At 53.5% G+C, this 16,761-nt stretch overlaps 4 non-coding genes across 4 annotated transcripts; all 4 read left to right on the top strand.

Annotated features, from left to right (window-relative positions):
• Window positions 1–106: 106 nt before the first annotated feature.
• Window positions 107–225, top strand: LOC138558961 (5S ribosomal RNA). Its single transcript, XR_011299079.1, has one exon. It is a non-coding gene; the product is annotated as a 5S ribosomal RNA (ribosomal RNA).
• Window positions 226–4,978: 4,753 nt separating this feature from the next.
• On the top strand, window positions 4,979–5,097 carry LOC138558962 (5S ribosomal RNA). Its single transcript, XR_011299080.1, has one exon. It is a non-coding gene; the product is annotated as a 5S ribosomal RNA (ribosomal RNA).
• A 2,799-nt stretch (window positions 5,098–7,896) lies between these two features.
• Window positions 7,897–8,015, top strand: LOC138558963 (5S ribosomal RNA). The gene has a single exon (XR_011299081.1). It is a non-coding gene; the product is annotated as a 5S ribosomal RNA (ribosomal RNA).
• A 4,753-nt stretch (window positions 8,016–12,768) lies between these two features.
• On the top strand, window positions 12,769–12,887 carry LOC138558964 (5S ribosomal RNA). The gene has a single exon (XR_011299082.1). It is a non-coding gene; the product is annotated as a 5S ribosomal RNA (ribosomal RNA).
• Window positions 12,888–16,761: the final 3,874 nt, after the last annotated feature.

The following is a 16,761-nucleotide window of genomic DNA, read 5'->3' on the forward strand; positions in this document are numbered from 1 at the left end:
GAAGGGCAGAAGCACACTGCAGAGGACAGCGTTCAGCCTTGCAAGAGGGCAGTGGACGTCGGAGGAGCCGACACAGCACAAGAGGCTCGGAATCGGCGCACTCTTCACCTACGGCCATACCACCCTGAATGCGCCCGATCTCGTCCGATCTCGGAAGCTAAGCAGGGTCGGGCCTGGTTAGTACTTGGATGGGAGACCGCCTGGGAATACCAGGTGCTGTAGGCATTTTGCTACTCTGTGCCCGATAGGCGGCGTTCGTCTTCCCCGTCTTGAACTACATTTTTCCTCCATTCCGCTTTTAATTTTAACAAACACGGCGCGTGAAAAAGGCACAGGGGCAGACAGCAGCCCTCGCTCCAATGCAGAGCCCCGTCAGAGGCGGACACGTTGTCGCCAAACTAACTTGGAGCAGCAGGAGACTGAAGCCAGGGCAGCAGCTCGCCGCCTCGGGTGGGTGGATGCAGCCAGAAAGGGCCACTCGTGTCCCTGGCAAAGCACCTCCAGCGTCTCCCCGTTTTCTCTCCAGTGGACGCGCAAGGCCCCCTACAGCTAGGGGAGGCAAGTGGATGGGCCTCATCTGCATATGTGGGCTCTAGAGGAAGAGTGCACCCTGGGAGACAAGGGGACACTTGGAGCGGGAAGTGCTCACGGGGGAGAAGTGCCTACAAGAGGCAGGAAGGGAGGGAGGCCACATCATGCCTCTCCATAGCCAGGCCTCTGGATGATGGGGCAGAAGCGGCCGTCACCCTAAGCTTCCTAGAAGTCCCAGCTGGGCCCCATGCTACCTAATATCTCGCCTGATCGAGCCTGGTCGAGCACTGGTCGAGCCTTCAGCCAAGGGACACAGGAGCCAAGGGGTCTGGCCTCGAGCCTTCAACCGAGGGACCCAGGAGCCCAGGGTCTGGCCTCAGTGCTTCCCAAGTCGGCCTTCAGCTGAAGCCTGCCTGGGCTGGGAGCCTCAGCTGCTGTTCCTGGGTGTGCTTCTTTCCTGCATGTGAAGGCCACCAGCGGCGAAGGTTGCCCTCCGCCTTCCAAGGAGTCGAGGGGATAGAAGCAGGAAAATTGTGTGTGTGTTTATTTCTTCTTTTTTAGAGATTCTTTCTATTTTTGTAAGGAACTGACGCCTGGGTGAGTGCTAGTGTGGCTTGAGGTGAATTTACGGGCAGCTTCTTTGCAAACTTTTGCCAAACCAACTTGGAGCAGCACTGGGGTAGAGAGTCAGCCTTCCGCTGATGCCTGCCTAGGCGTGGCTGGGCTGGGGGCCTCAGCTGCTGTTACTGGGCCTGCTTCTTTCCTGGTCTTGTAGGCCGCCAGCCAGAGAAGGTAAGGGCTTCAACCAACATCGCCCTCTGCCTTCCAAAGAGTCGAGGAGACCGCAGCAGGAAAATTGTGTGTGTGTTTATTTCTTCTTTTTTTAGAGGTGCTTTCTATTTTTGTAAGGAACCGACGCCTGGGTGAGTGCTAGTGTGGCGTGAGTTACATTTACAGGCATCTTCTTTGCAAAATTTTGCCAAACCAACTTGGACCAGCACTGGGGTAGAGAGTCAGCCTTCAGCTGATGGCTGCCTGGGCTGGGCTGGGCTGGGGGCCTCAGCTGCTGTTACTGGGCCTGCTTCTTTCCTGGACTTGTAGGCCGCCAGCCCGAGAAGGTAAGGCCTCAACCAACATCGCCCTCTGCCTTCCAAAGAGTCGAGGGAATAGAAGCAGGAAAATTGTGTGTGTGTTTATTTCTTCTTTTTTAGAGATTCTTTCTATTTTTGTAAGGAACTGACGCCTGGGTGAGTGCTAGTGTGGCTTGAGGTGAATTTACGGGCAGCTTCTTTGCAAACTTTTGCCAAACCAACTTGGAGCAGCACTGGGGTAGAGAGTCAGCCTTCCGCTGATGCCTGCCTAGGCGTGGCTGGGCTGGGGGCCTCAGCTGCTGTTACTGGGCCTGCTTCTTTCCTGGTCTTGTAGGCCGCCAGCCAGAGAAGGTAAGGGCTTCAACCAACATCGCCCTCTGCCTTCCAAAGAGTCGAGGAGACCGCAGCAGGAAAATTGTGTGTGTGTTTATTTCTTCTTTTTTTAGAGGTGCTTTCTATTTTTGTAAGGAACCGACGCCTGGGTGAGTGCTAGTGTGGCGTGAGTTACATTTACAGGCATCTTCTTTGCAAAATTTTGCCAAACCAACTTGGACCAGCACTGGGGTAGAGAGTCAGCCTTCAGCTGATGGCTGCCTGGGCTGGGCTGGGCTGGGGGCCTCAGCTGCTGTTACTGGGCCTGCTTCTTTCCTGGACTTGTAGGCCGCCAGCCCGAGAAGGTAAGGCCTCAACCAACATCGCCCTCTGCCTTCCAAAGAGTCGAGGGAATAGAAGCAGGAAAATTGTGTGTGTGTTTATTTCTTCTTTTTTTAGAGGTGCTTTCTATTTTTGTAAGGAACCGACGCCTGGGTGAGTGCTAGTGTGGCGTGAGTTACATTTACAGGCATCTTCTTTGCAAAATTTTGCCAAACCAACTTGGACCAGCACTGGGGTAGAGAGTCAGCCTTCAGCTGATGGCTGCCTGGGCTGGGCTGGGCTGGTCTGGGGGCCTCAGCTGCTGTTACTGGGCATGCTTCTTTCCTGGACTTGTAGGCCACCAGCCGGAGAAGGTAAGGGCCTCAACCAACATCGCCCTCTGCCTTTCAAAGAGTCGAGGAGACCCCAGCAGGAAAATTGTGTGTGTGTTTATTTCTTCTTTTTTAGAGGTGCTTTCTATTTTTGTAAGGAACCGACGCCTGGGTGAGTGCTAGTGTGGCGTGAGTTAAATTTACAGGCATCTTCTTTGCAAACTTTTGCCAAACCAATTTGGGGCAGCAGTGGGGTAGAGAGTCAGCCTTAAGCTGATGCCTGCCTGGGCTGGGCTGGGCTGGGGGCCTCAGCTGCTGTTACTGGGCCTGCTTCTTTCCTGGACTTGTAGGCCGCCAGCCCGAGAAGGTAAGGCCTCAACCAACATCGCCCTCTGCCTTCCAAAGAGTCGAGGGGATAGAAGCAGGAAAATTGTGTGTGTGTTTATTTCTTCTTTTTTAGAGATTCTTTCTATTTTTGTAAGGAACTGACGACTGGGTGAGTGCTAGTGTGGCTTGAGGTGAATTTACGGGCAGCTTCTTTGCAAACTTTTGCCAAACCAACTTGGAGCAGCACTGGGGTAGAGAGTCAGCCTTCCGCTGATGCCTGCCTAGGCGTGGCTGGGCTGGGGGCCTCAGCTGCTGTTACTGGGCCTGCTTCTTTCCTGGTCTTGTAGGCCGCCAGCCAGAGAAGGTAAGGGCTTCAACCAACATCGCCCTCTGCCTTCCAAAGAGTCGAGGAGACCGCAGCAGGAAAATTGTGTGTGTGTTTATTTCTTCTTTTTTAGAGGTGCTTTCTATTTTTGTAAGGAACCGACGCCTGGGTGAGTGCTAGTGTGGCGTGAGTTAAATTTACAGGCATCTTCTTTGCAAACTTTTGCCAAACCAATTTGGGGCAGCAGTGGGGTAGAGAGTCAGCCTTAAGCTGATGCCTGCCTGGGCTGGGCTGGGCTGGGGGCCTCAGCTGCTGTTACTGGGCCTGCTTCTTTCCTGGACTTGTAGGCCGCCAGCCCGAGAAGGTAAGGCCTCAACCAACATCGCCCTCTGCCTTCCAAAGAGTCGAGGGAATAGAAGCAGGAAAATTGTGTGTGTGTTTATTTCTTCTTTTTTAGAGATTCTTTCTATTTTTGTAAGGAACTGACGACTGGGTGAGTGCTAGTGTGGCTTGAGGTGAATTTACGGGCAGCTTCTTTGCAAACTTTTGCCAAACCAACTTGGAGCAGCACTGGGGTAGAGAGTCAGCCTTCCGCTGATGCCTGCCTAGGCGTGGCTGGGCTGGGGGCCTCAGCTGCTGTTACTGGGCCTGCTTCTTTCCTGGTCTTGTAGGCCGCCAGCCAGAGAAGGTAAGGGCTTCAACCAACATCGCCCTCTGCCTTCCAAAGAGTCGAGGAGACCGCAGCAGGAAAATTGTGTGTGTGTTTATTTCTTCTTTTTTTAGAGGTGCTTTCTATTTTTGTAAGGAACCGACGCCTGGGTGAGTGCTAGTGTGGCGTGAGTTACATTTACAGGCATCTTCTTTGCAAACTTTTGCCAAACCAACTTGGACCAGCACTGGGGTAGAGAGTCAGCCTTCAGCTGATGGCTGCCTGGGCTGGGCTGGGCTGGTCTGGGGGCCTCAGCTGCTGTTACTGGGCATGCTTCTTTCCTGGACTTGTAGGCCACCAGCCGGAGAAGGTAAGGGCCTCAACCAACATCGCCCTCTGCCTTTCAAAGAGTCGAGGAGACCCCAGCAGGAAAATTGTGTGTGTGTTTATTTCTTCTTTTTTAGAGGTGCTTTCTATTTTTGTAAGGAACCGACGCCTGGGTGAGTGCTAGTGTGGCGTGAGTTAAATTTACAGGCATCTTCTTTGCAAACTTTTGCCAAACCAATTTGGGGCAGCAGTGGGGTAGAGAGTCAGCCTTAAGCTGATGCCTGCCTGGGCTGGGCTGGGCTGGGCTGGGGGCCTCAGCTGCTGTTACTGGGCCTGCTTCTTTCCTGGACTTGTAGGCCGCCAGCCCGAGAAGGTAAGGCCTCAACCAACATCGCCCTCTGCCTTCCAAAGAGTCGAGGAGACCCCAGCAGGAAAATTGTGTGTGTGTTTATTTCCATCTTTCTTTCCGAGTTTTTTTTTAAAGTTTTGTAAGGAACGGATGCTTGGGTGAGTGAGTGCAAGTGTGGCTTGGCCTGAATTTACAGACACTTTCTTTGCAAACATGAGTAGGCAAGTGGGTATTTCAAAAGTGGGTGCATGGAGCCGCTCGTTGCTTTTCCAAGCTGGCAGCTGTGGCTCCTGAGCTTGAGGCAAAAAGAAGGGCAGAAGCACACTGCAGAGGACAGCGTTCAGCCTTGCAAGAGGGCAGTGGACGTCGGAGGAGCCGACACAGCACAAGAGGCTCGGAATCGGCGCACTCTTCACCTACGGCCATACCACCCTGAATGCGCCCGATCTCGTCCGATCTCGGAAGCTAAGCAGGGTCGGGCCTGGTTAGTACTTGGATGGGAGACCGCCTGGGAATACCAGGTGCTGTAGGCATTTTGCTACTCTGTGCCCGATAGGCGGCGTTCGTCTTCCCCGTCTTGAACTACATTTTTCCTCCATTCCGCTTTTAATTTTAACAAACACGGCGCGTGAAAAAGGCACAGGGGCAGACAGCAGCCCTCGCTCCAATGCAGAGCCCCGTCAGAGGCGGACACGTTGTCGCCAAACTAACTTGGAGCAGCAGGAGACTGAAGCCAGGGCAGCAGCTCGCCGCCTCGGGTGGGTGGATGCAGCCAGAAAGGGCCACTCGTGTCCCTGGCAAAGCACCTCCAGCGTCTCCCCGTTTTCTCTCCAGTGGACGCGCAAGGCCCCCTACAGCTAGGGGAGGCAAGTGGATGGGCCTCATCTGCATATGTGGGCTCTAGAGGAAGAGTGCACCCTGGGAGACAAGGGGACACTTGGAGCGGGAAGTGCTCACGGGGGAGAAGTGCCTACAAGAGGCAGGAAGGGAGGGAGGCCACATCATGCCTCTCCATAGCCAGGCCTCTGGATGATGGGGCAGAAGCGGCCGTCACCCTAAGCTTCCTAGAAGTCCCAGCTGGGCCCCATGCTACCTAATATCTCGCCTGATCGAGCCTGGTCGAGCACTGGTCGAGCCTTCAGCCAAGGGACACAGGAGCCAAGGGGTCTGGCCTCGAGCCTTCAACCGAGGGACCCAGGAGCCCAGGGTCTGGCCTCAGTGCTTCCCAAGTCGGCCTTCAGCTGAAGCCTGCCTGGGCTGGGAGCCTCAGCTGCTGTTCCTGGGTGTGCTTCTTTCCTGCATGTGAAGGCCACCAGCGGCGAAGGTTGCCCTCCGCCTTCCAAGGAGTCGAGGGGATAGAAGCAGGAAAATTGTGTGTGTGTTTATTTCTTCTTTTTTAGAGATTCTTTCTATTTTTGTAAGGAACTGACGCCTGGGTGAGTGCTAGTGTGGCTTGAGGTGAATTTACGGGCAGCTTCTTTGCAAACTTTTGCCAAACCAACTTGGAGCAGCACTGGGGTAGAGAGTCAGCCTTCCGCTGATGCCTGCCTAGGCGTGGCTGGGCTGGGGGCCTCAGCTGCTGTTACTGGGCCTGCTTCTTTCCTGGTCTTGTAGGCCGCCAGCCAGAGAAGGTAAGGGCTTCAACCAACATCGCCCTCTGCCTTCCAAAGAGTCGAGGAGACCGCAGCAGGAAAATTGTGTGTGTGTTTATTTCTTCTTTTTTTAGAGGTGCTTTCTATTTTTGTAAGGAACCGACGCCTGGGTGAGTGCTAGTGTGGCGTGAGTTACATTTACAGGCATCTTCTTTGCAAAATTTTGCCAAACCAACTTGGACCAGCACTGGGGTAGAGAGTCAGCCTTCAGCTGATGGCTGCCTGGGCTGGGCTGGGCTGGGGGCCTCAGCTGCTGTTACTGGGCCTGCTTCTTTCCTGGACTTGTAGGCCGCCAGCCCGAGAAGGTAAGGCCTCAACCAACATCGCCCTCTGCCTTCCAAAGAGTCGAGGGAATAGAAGCAGGAAAATTGTGTGTGTGTTTATTTCTTCTTTTTTAGAGATTCTTTCTATTTTTGTAAGGAACTGACGCCTGGGTGAGTGCTAGTGTGGCTTGAGGTGAATTTACGGGCAGCTTCTTTGCAAACTTTTGCCAAACCAACTTGGAGCAGCACTGGGGTAGAGAGTCAGCCTTCCGCTGATGCCTGCCTAGGCGTGGCTGGGCTGGGGGCCTCAGCTGCTGTTACTGGGCCTGCTTCTTTCCTGGTCTTGTAGGCCGCCAGCCAGAGAAGGTAAGGGCTTCAACCAACATCGCCCTCTGCCTTCCAAAGAGTCGAGGAGACCGCAGCAGGAAAATTGTGTGTGTGTTTATTTCTTCTTTTTTTAGAGGTGCTTTCTATTTTTGTAAGGAACCGACGCCTGGGTGAGTGCTAGTGTGGCGTGAGTTACATTTACAGGCATCTTCTTTGCAAAATTTTGCCAAACCAACTTGGACCAGCACTGGGGTAGAGAGTCAGCCTTCAGCTGATGGCTGCCTGGGCTGGGCTGGGCTGGTCTGGGGGCCTCAGCTGCTGTTACTGGGCATGCTTCTTTCCTGGACTTGTAGGCCACCAGCCGGAGAAGGTAAGGGCCTCAACCAACATCGCCCTCTGCCTTTCAAAGAGTCGAGGAGACCCCAGCAGGAAAATTGTGTGTGTGTTTATTTCTTCTTTTTTAGAGGTGCTTTCTATTTTTGTAAGGAACCGACGCCTGGGTGAGTGCTAGTGTGGCGTGAGTTAAATTTACAGGCATCTTCTTTGCAAACTTTTGCCAAACCAATTTGGGGCAGCAGTGGGGTAGAGAGTCAGCCTTAAGCTGATGCCTGCCTGGGCTGGGCTGGGCTGGGCTGGGGGCCTCAGCTGCTGTTACTGGGCCTGCTTCTTTCCTGGACTTGTAGGCCGCCAGCCCGAGAAGGTAAGGCCTCAACCAACATCGCCCTCTGCCTTCCAAAGAGTCGAGGAGACCCCAGCAGGAAAATTGTGTGTGTGTTTATTTCCATCTTTCTTTCCGAGTTTTTTTTTAAAGTTTTGTAAGGAACGGATGCTTGGGTGAGTGAGTGCAAGTGTGGCTTGGCCTGAATTTACAGACACTTTCTTTGCAAACATGAGTAGGCAAGTGGGTATTTCAAAAGTGGGTGCATGGAGCCGCTCGTTGCTTTTCCAAGCTGGCAGCTGTGGCTCCTGAGCTTGAGGCAAAAAGAAGGGCAGAAGCACACTGCAGAGGACAGCGTTCAGCCTTGCAAGAGGGCAGTGGACGTCGGAGGAGCCGACACAGCACAAGAGGCTCGGAATCGGCGCACTCTTCACCTACGGCCATACCACCCTGAATGCGCCCGATCTCGTCCGATCTCGGAAGCTAAGCAGGGTCGGGCCTGGTTAGTACTTGGATGGGAGACCGCCTGGGAATACCAGGTGCTGTAGGCATTTTGCTACTCTGTGCCCGATAGGCGGCGTTCGTCTTCCCCGTCTTGAACTACATTTTTCCTCCATTCCGCTTTTAATTTTAACAAACACGGCGCGTGAAAAAGGCACAGGGGCAGACAGCAGCCCTCGCTCCAATGCAGAGCCCCGTCAGAGGCGGACACGTTGTCGCCAAACTAACTTGGAGCAGCAGGAGACTGAAGCCAGGGCAGCAGCTCGCCGCCTCGGGTGGGTGGATGCAGCCAGAAAGGGCCACTCGTGTCCCTGGCAAAGCACCTCCAGCGTCTCCCCGTTTTCTCTCCAGTGGACGCGCAAGGCCCCCTACAGCTAGGGGAGGCAAGTGGATGGGCCTCATCTGCATATGTGGGCTCTAGAGGAAGAGTGCACCCTGGGAGACAAGGGGACACTTGGAGCGGGAAGTGCTCACGGGGGAGAAGTGCCTACAAGAGGCAGGAAGGGAGGGAGGCCACATCATGCCTCTCCATAGCCAGGCCTCTGGATGATGGGGCAGAAGCGGCCGTCACCCTAAGCTTCCTAGAAGTCCCAGCTGGGCCCCATGCTACCTAATATCTCGCCTGATCGAGCCTGGTCGAGCACTGGTCGAGCCTTCAGCCAAGGGACACAGGAGCCAAGGGGTCTGGCCTCGAGCCTTCAACCGAGGGACCCAGGAGCCCAGGGTCTGGCCTCAGTGCTTCCCAAGTCGGCCTTCAGCTGAAGCCTGCCTGGGCTGGGAGCCTCAGCTGCTGTTCCTGGGTGTGCTTCTTTCCTGCATGTGAAGGCCACCAGCGGCGAAGGTTGCCCTCCGCCTTCCAAGGAGTCGAGGGGATAGAAGCAGGAAAATTGTGTGTGTGTTTATTTCTTCTTTTTTAGAGATTCTTTCTATTTTTGTAAGGAACTGACGCCTGGGTGAGTGCTAGTGTGGCTTGAGGTGAATTTACGGGCAGCTTCTTTGCAAACTTTTGCCAAACCAACTTGGAGCAGCACTGGGGTAGAGAGTCAGCCTTCCGCTGATGCCTGCCTAGGCGTGGCTGGGCTGGGGGCCTCAGCTGCTGTTACTGGGCCTGCTTCTTTCCTGGTCTTGTAGGCCGCCAGCCAGAGAAGGTAAGGGCTTCAACCAACATCGCCCTCTGCCTTCCAAAGAGTCGAGGAGACCGCAGCAGGAAAATTGTGTGTGTGTTTATTTCTTCTTTTTTTAGAGGTGCTTTCTATTTTTGTAAGGAACCGACGCCTGGGTGAGTGCTAGTGTGGCGTGAGTTACATTTACAGGCATCTTCTTTGCAAAATTTTGCCAAACCAACTTGGACCAGCACTGGGGTAGAGAGTCAGCCTTCAGCTGATGGCTGCCTGGGCTGGGCTGGGCTGGGGGCCTCAGCTGCTGTTACTGGGCCTGCTTCTTTCCTGGACTTGTAGGCCGCCAGCCCGAGAAGGTAAGGCCTCAACCAACATCGCCCTCTGCCTTCCAAAGAGTCGAGGGAATAGAAGCAGGAAAATTGTGTGTGTGTTTATTTCTTCTTTTTTAGAGATTCTTTCTATTTTTGTAAGGAACTGACGCCTGGGTGAGTGCTAGTGTGGCTTGAGGTGAATTTACGGGCAGCTTCTTTGCAAACTTTTGCCAAACCAACTTGGAGCAGCACTGGGGTAGAGAGTCAGCCTTCCGCTGATGCCTGCCTAGGCGTGGCTGGGCTGGGGGCCTCAGCTGCTGTTACTGGGCCTGCTTCTTTCCTGGTCTTGTAGGCCGCCAGCCAGAGAAGGTAAGGGCTTCAACCAACATCGCCCTCTGCCTTCCAAAGAGTCGAGGAGACCGCAGCAGGAAAATTGTGTGTGTGTTTATTTCTTCTTTTTTTAGAGGTGCTTTCTATTTTTGTAAGGAACCGACGCCTGGGTGAGTGCTAGTGTGGCGTGAGTTACATTTACAGGCATCTTCTTTGCAAAATTTTGCCAAACCAACTTGGACCAGCACTGGGGTAGAGAGTCAGCCTTCAGCTGATGGCTGCCTGGGCTGGGCTGGGCTGGGGGCCTCAGCTGCTGTTACTGGGCCTGCTTCTTTCCTGGACTTGTAGGCCGCCAGCCCGAGAAGGTAAGGCCTCAACCAACATCGCCCTCTGCCTTCCAAAGAGTCGAGGGAATAGAAGCAGGAAAATTGTGTGTGTGTTTATTTCTTCTTTTTTTAGAGGTGCTTTCTATTTTTGTAAGGAACCGACGCCTGGGTGAGTGCTAGTGTGGCGTGAGTTACATTTACAGGCATCTTCTTTGCAAAATTTTGCCAAACCAACTTGGACCAGCACTGGGGTAGAGAGTCAGCCTTCAGCTGATGGCTGCCTGGGCTGGGCTGGGCTGGTCTGGGGGCCTCAGCTGCTGTTACTGGGCATGCTTCTTTCCTGGACTTGTAGGCCACCAGCCGGAGAAGGTAAGGGCCTCAACCAACATCGCCCTCTGCCTTTCAAAGAGTCGAGGAGACCCCAGCAGGAAAATTGTGTGTGTGTTTATTTCTTCTTTTTTAGAGGTGCTTTCTATTTTTGTAAGGAACCGACGCCTGGGTGAGTGCTAGTGTGGCGTGAGTTAAATTTACAGGCATCTTCTTTGCAAACTTTTGCCAAACCAATTTGGGGCAGCAGTGGGGTAGAGAGTCAGCCTTAAGCTGATGCCTGCCTGGGCTGGGCTGGGCTGGGGGCCTCAGCTGCTGTTACTGGGCCTGCTTCTTTCCTGGACTTGTAGGCCGCCAGCCCGAGAAGGTAAGGCCTCAACCAACATCGCCCTCTGCCTTCCAAAGAGTCGAGGGGATAGAAGCAGGAAAATTGTGTGTGTGTTTATTTCTTCTTTTTTAGAGATTCTTTCTATTTTTGTAAGGAACTGACGACTGGGTGAGTGCTAGTGTGGCTTGAGGTGAATTTACGGGCAGCTTCTTTGCAAACTTTTGCCAAACCAACTTGGAGCAGCACTGGGGTAGAGAGTCAGCCTTCCGCTGATGCCTGCCTAGGCGTGGCTGGGCTGGGGGCCTCAGCTGCTGTTACTGGGCCTGCTTCTTTCCTGGTCTTGTAGGCCGCCAGCCAGAGAAGGTAAGGGCTTCAACCAACATCGCCCTCTGCCTTCCAAAGAGTCGAGGAGACCGCAGCAGGAAAATTGTGTGTGTGTTTATTTCTTCTTTTTTAGAGGTGCTTTCTATTTTTGTAAGGAACCGACGCCTGGGTGAGTGCTAGTGTGGCGTGAGTTAAATTTACAGGCATCTTCTTTGCAAACTTTTGCCAAACCAATTTGGGGCAGCAGTGGGGTAGAGAGTCAGCCTTAAGCTGATGCCTGCCTGGGCTGGGCTGGGCTGGGGGCCTCAGCTGCTGTTACTGGGCCTGCTTCTTTCCTGGACTTGTAGGCCGCCAGCCCGAGAAGGTAAGGCCTCAACCAACATCGCCCTCTGCCTTCCAAAGAGTCGAGGGAATAGAAGCAGGAAAATTGTGTGTGTGTTTATTTCTTCTTTTTTAGAGATTCTTTCTATTTTTGTAAGGAACTGACGACTGGGTGAGTGCTAGTGTGGCTTGAGGTGAATTTACGGGCAGCTTCTTTGCAAACTTTTGCCAAACCAACTTGGAGCAGCACTGGGGTAGAGAGTCAGCCTTCCGCTGATGCCTGCCTAGGCGTGGCTGGGCTGGGGGCCTCAGCTGCTGTTACTGGGCCTGCTTCTTTCCTGGTCTTGTAGGCCGCCAGCCAGAGAAGGTAAGGGCTTCAACCAACATCGCCCTCTGCCTTCCAAAGAGTCGAGGAGACCGCAGCAGGAAAATTGTGTGTGTGTTTATTTCTTCTTTTTTTAGAGGTGCTTTCTATTTTTGTAAGGAACCGACGCCTGGGTGAGTGCTAGTGTGGCGTGAGTTACATTTACAGGCATCTTCTTTGCAAACTTTTGCCAAACCAACTTGGACCAGCACTGGGGTAGAGAGTCAGCCTTCAGCTGATGGCTGCCTGGGCTGGGCTGGGCTGGTCTGGGGGCCTCAGCTGCTGTTACTGGGCATGCTTCTTTCCTGGACTTGTAGGCCACCAGCCGGAGAAGGTAAGGGCCTCAACCAACATCGCCCTCTGCCTTTCAAAGAGTCGAGGAGACCCCAGCAGGAAAATTGTGTGTGTGTTTATTTCTTCTTTTTTAGAGGTGCTTTCTATTTTTGTAAGGAACCGACGCCTGGGTGAGTGCTAGTGTGGCGTGAGTTAAATTTACAGGCATCTTCTTTGCAAACTTTTGCCAAACCAATTTGGGGCAGCAGTGGGGTAGAGAGTCAGCCTTAAGCTGATGCCTGCCTGGGCTGGGCTGGGCTGGGCTGGGGGCCTCAGCTGCTGTTACTGGGCCTGCTTCTTTCCTGGACTTGTAGGCCGCCAGCCCGAGAAGGTAAGGCCTCAACCAACATCGCCCTCTGCCTTCCAAAGAGTCGAGGAGACCCCAGCAGGAAAATTGTGTGTGTGTTTATTTCCATCTTTCTTTCCGAGTTTTTTTTTAAAGTTTTGTAAGGAACGGATGCTTGGGTGAGTGAGTGCAAGTGTGGCTTGGCCTGAATTTACAGACACTTTCTTTGCAAACATGAGTAGGCAAGTGGGTATTTCAAAAGTGGGTGCATGGAGCCGCTCGTTGCTTTTCCAAGCTGGCAGCTGTGGCTCCTGAGCTTGAGGCAAAAAGAAGGGCAGAAGCACACTGCAGAGGACAGCGTTCAGCCTTGCAAGAGGGCAGTGGACGTCGGAGGAGCCGACACAGCACAAGAGGCTCGGAATCGGCGCACTCTTCACCTACGGCCATACCACCCTGAATGCGCCCGATCTCGTCCGATCTCGGAAGCTAAGCAGGGTCGGGCCTGGTTAGTACTTGGATGGGAGACCGCCTGGGAATACCAGGTGCTGTAGGCATTTTGCTACTCTGTGCCCGATAGGCGGCGTTCGTCTTCCCCGTCTTGAACTACATTTTTCCTCCATTCCGCTTTTAATTTTAACAAACACGGCGCGTGAAAAAGGCACAGGGGCAGACAGCAGCCCTCGCTCCAATGCAGAGCCCCGTCAGAGGCGGACACGTTGTCGCCAAACTAACTTGGAGCAGCAGGAGACTGAAGCCAGGGCAGCAGCTCGCCGCCTCGGGTGGGTGGATGCAGCCAGAAAGGGCCACTCGTGTCCCTGGCAAAGCACCTCCAGCGTCTCCCCGTTTTCTCTCCAGTGGACGCGCAAGGCCCCCTACAGCTAGGGGAGGCAAGTGGATGGGCCTCATCTGCATATGTGGGCTCTAGAGGAAGAGTGCACCCTGGGAGACAAGGGGACACTTGGAGCGGGAAGTGCTCACGGGGGAGAAGTGCCTACAAGAGGCAGGAAGGGAGGGAGGCCACATCATGCCTCTCCATAGCCAGGCCTCTGGATGATGGGGCAGAAGCGGCCGTCACCCTAAGCTTCCTAGAAGTCCCAGCTGGGCCCCATGCTACCTAATATCTCGCCTGATCGAGCCTGGTCGAGCACTGGTCGAGCCTTCAGCCAAGGGACACAGGAGCCAAGGGGTCTGGCCTCGAGCCTTCAACCGAGGGACCCAGGAGCCCAGGGTCTGGCCTCAGTGCTTCCCAAGTCGGCCTTCAGCTGAAGCCTGCCTGGGCTGGGAGCCTCAGCTGCTGTTCCTGGGTGTGCTTCTTTCCTGCATGTGAAGGCCACCAGCGGCGAAGGTTGCCCTCCGCCTTCCAAGGAGTCGAGGGGATAGAAGCAGGAAAATTGTGTGTGTGTTTATTTCTTCTTTTTTAGAGATTCTTTCTATTTTTGTAAGGAACTGACGCCTGGGTGAGTGCTAGTGTGGCTTGAGGTGAATTTACGGGCAGCTTCTTTGCAAACTTTTGCCAAACCAACTTGGAGCAGCACTGGGGTAGAGAGTCAGCCTTCCGCTGATGCCTGCCTAGGCGTGGCTGGGCTGGGGGCCTCAGCTGCTGTTACTGGGCCTGCTTCTTTCCTGGTCTTGTAGGCCGCCAGCCAGAGAAGGTAAGGGCTTCAACCAACATCGCCCTCTGCCTTCCAAAGAGTCGAGGAGACCGCAGCAGGAAAATTGTGTGTGTGTTTATTTCTTCTTTTTTTAGAGGTGCTTTCTATTTTTGTAAGGAACCGACGCCTGGGTGAGTGCTAGTGTGGCGTGAGTTACATTTACAGGCATCTTCTTTGCAAAATTTTGCCAAACCAACTTGGACCAGCACTGGGGTAGAGAGTCAGCCTTCAGCTGATGGCTGCCTGGGCTGGGCTGGGCTGGGGGCCTCAGCTGCTGTTACTGGGCCTGCTTCTTTCCTGGACTTGTAGGCCGCCAGCCCGAGAAGGTAAGGCCTCAACCAACATCGCCCTCTGCCTTCCAAAGAGTCGAGGGAATAGAAGCAGGAAAATTGTGTGTGTGTTTATTTCTTCTTTTTTAGAGATTCTTTCTATTTTTGTAAGGAACTGACGCCTGGGTGAGTGCTAGTGTGGCTTGAGGTGAATTTACGGGCAGCTTCTTTGCAAACTTTTGCCAAACCAACTTGGAGCAGCACTGGGGTAGAGAGTCAGCCTTCCGCTGATGCCTGCCTAGGCGTGGCTGGGCTGGGGGCCTCAGCTGCTGTTACTGGGCCTGCTTCTTTCCTGGTCTTGTAGGCCGCCAGCCAGAGAAGGTAAGGGCTTCAACCAACATCGCCCTCTGCCTTCCAAAGAGTCGAGGAGACCGCAGCAGGAAAATTGTGTGTGTGTTTATTTCTTCTTTTTTTAGAGGTGCTTTCTATTTTTGTAAGGAACCGACGCCTGGGTGAGTGCTAGTGTGGCGTGAGTTACATTTACAGGCATCTTCTTTGCAAAATTTTGCCAAACCAACTTGGACCAGCACTGGGGTAGAGAGTCAGCCTTCAGCTGATGGCTGCCTGGGCTGGGCTGGGCTGGGGGCCTCAGCTGCTGTTACTGGGCCTGCTTCTTTCCTGGACTTGTAGGCCGCCAGCCCGAGAAGGTAAGGCCTCAACCAACATCGCCCTCTGCCTTCCAAAGAGTCGAGGGAATAGAAGCAGGAAAATTGTGTGTGTGTTTATTTCTTCTTTTTTTAGAGGTGCTTTCTATTTTTGTAAGGAACCGACGCCTGGGTGAGTGCTAGTGTGGCGTGAGTTACATTTACAGGCATCTTCTTTGCAAAATTTTGCCAAACCAACTTGGACCAGCACTGGGGTAGAGAGTCAGCCTTCAGCTGATGGCTGCCTGGGCTGGGCTGGGCTGGTCTGGGGGCCTCAGCTGCTGTTACTGGGCATGCTTCTTTCCTGGACTTGTAGGCCACCAGCCGGAGAAGGTAAGGGCCTCAACCAACATCGCCCTCTGCCTTTCAAAGAGTCGAGGAGACCCCAGCAGGAAAATTGTGTGTGTGTTTATTTCTTCTTTTTTAGAGGTGCTTTCTATTTTTGTAAGGAACCGACGCCTGGGTGAGTGCTAGTGTGGCGTGAGTTAAATTTACAGGCATCTTCTTTGCAAACTTTTGCCAAACCAATTTGGGGCAGCAGTGGGGTAGAGAGTCAGCCTTAAGCTGATGCCTGCCTGGGCTGGGCTGGGCTGGGGGCCTCAGCTGCTGTTACTGGGCCTGCTTCTTTCCTGGACTTGTAGGCCGCCAGCCCGAGAAGGTAAGGCCTCAACCAACATCGCCCTCTGCCTTCCAAAGAGTCGAGGGGATAGAAGCAGGAAAATTGTGTGTGTGTTTATTTCTTCTTTTTTAGAGATTCTTTCTATTTTTGTAAGGAACTGACGACTGGGTGAGTGCTAGTGTGGCTTGAGGTGAATTTACGGGCAGCTTCTTTGCAAACTTTTGCCAAACCAACTTGGAGCAGCACTGGGGTAGAGAGTCAGCCTTCCGCTGATGCCTGCCTAGGCGTGGCTGGGCTGGGGGCCTCAGCTGCTGTTACTGGGCCTGCTTCTTTCCTGGTCTTGTAGGCCGCCAGCCAGAGAAGGTAAGGGCTTCAACCAACATCGCCCTCTGCCTTCCAAAGAGTCGAGGAGACCGCAGCAGGAAAATTGTGTGTGTGTTTATTTCTTCTTTTTTAGAGGTGCTTTCTATTTTTGTAAGGAACCGACGCCTGGGTGAGTGCTAGTGTGGCGTGAGTTAAATTTACAGGCATCTTCTTTGCAAACTTTTGCCAAACCAATTTGGGGCAGCAGTGGGGTAGAGAGTCAGCCTTAAGCTGATGCCTGCCTGGGCTGGGCTGGGCTGGGGGCCTCAGCTGCTGTTACTGGGCCTGCTTCTTTCCTGGACTTGTAGGCCGCCAGCCCGAGAAGGTAAGGCCTCAACCAACATCGCCCTCTGCCTTCCAAAGAGTCGAGGGAATAGAAGCAGGAAAATTGTGTGTGTGTTTATTTCTTCTTTTTTAGAGATTCTTTCTATTTTTGTAAGGAACTGACGACTGGGTGAGTGCTAGTGTGGCTTGAGGTGAATTTACGGGCAGCTTCTTTGCAAACTTTTGCCAAACCAACTTGGAGCAGCACTGGGGTAGAGAGTCAGCCTTCCGCTGATGCCTGCCTAGGCGTGGCTGGGCTGGGGGCCTCAGCTGCTGTTACTGGGCCTGCTTCTTTCCTGGTCTTGTAGGCCGCCAGCCAGAGAAGGTAAGGGCTTCAACCAACATCGCCCTCTGCCTTCCAAAGAGTCGAGGAGACCGCAGCAGGAAAATTGTGTGTGTGTTTATTTCTTCTTTTTTTAGAGGTGCTTTCTATTTTTGTAAGGAACCGACGCCTGGGTGAGTGCTAGTGTGGCGTGAGTTACATTTACAGGCATCTT

This window comes from Ambystoma mexicanum, unplaced genomic scaffold (genome assembly GCF_040938575.1).
Source record: "Ambystoma mexicanum isolate Mex_15411 unplaced genomic scaffold, UKY_AmexF1_1 Mex_scaf34, whole genome shotgun sequence".
In the NCBI taxonomy this organism is placed as follows: domain Eukaryota; kingdom Metazoa; phylum Chordata; class Amphibia; order Caudata; family Ambystomatidae; genus Ambystoma; species Ambystoma mexicanum.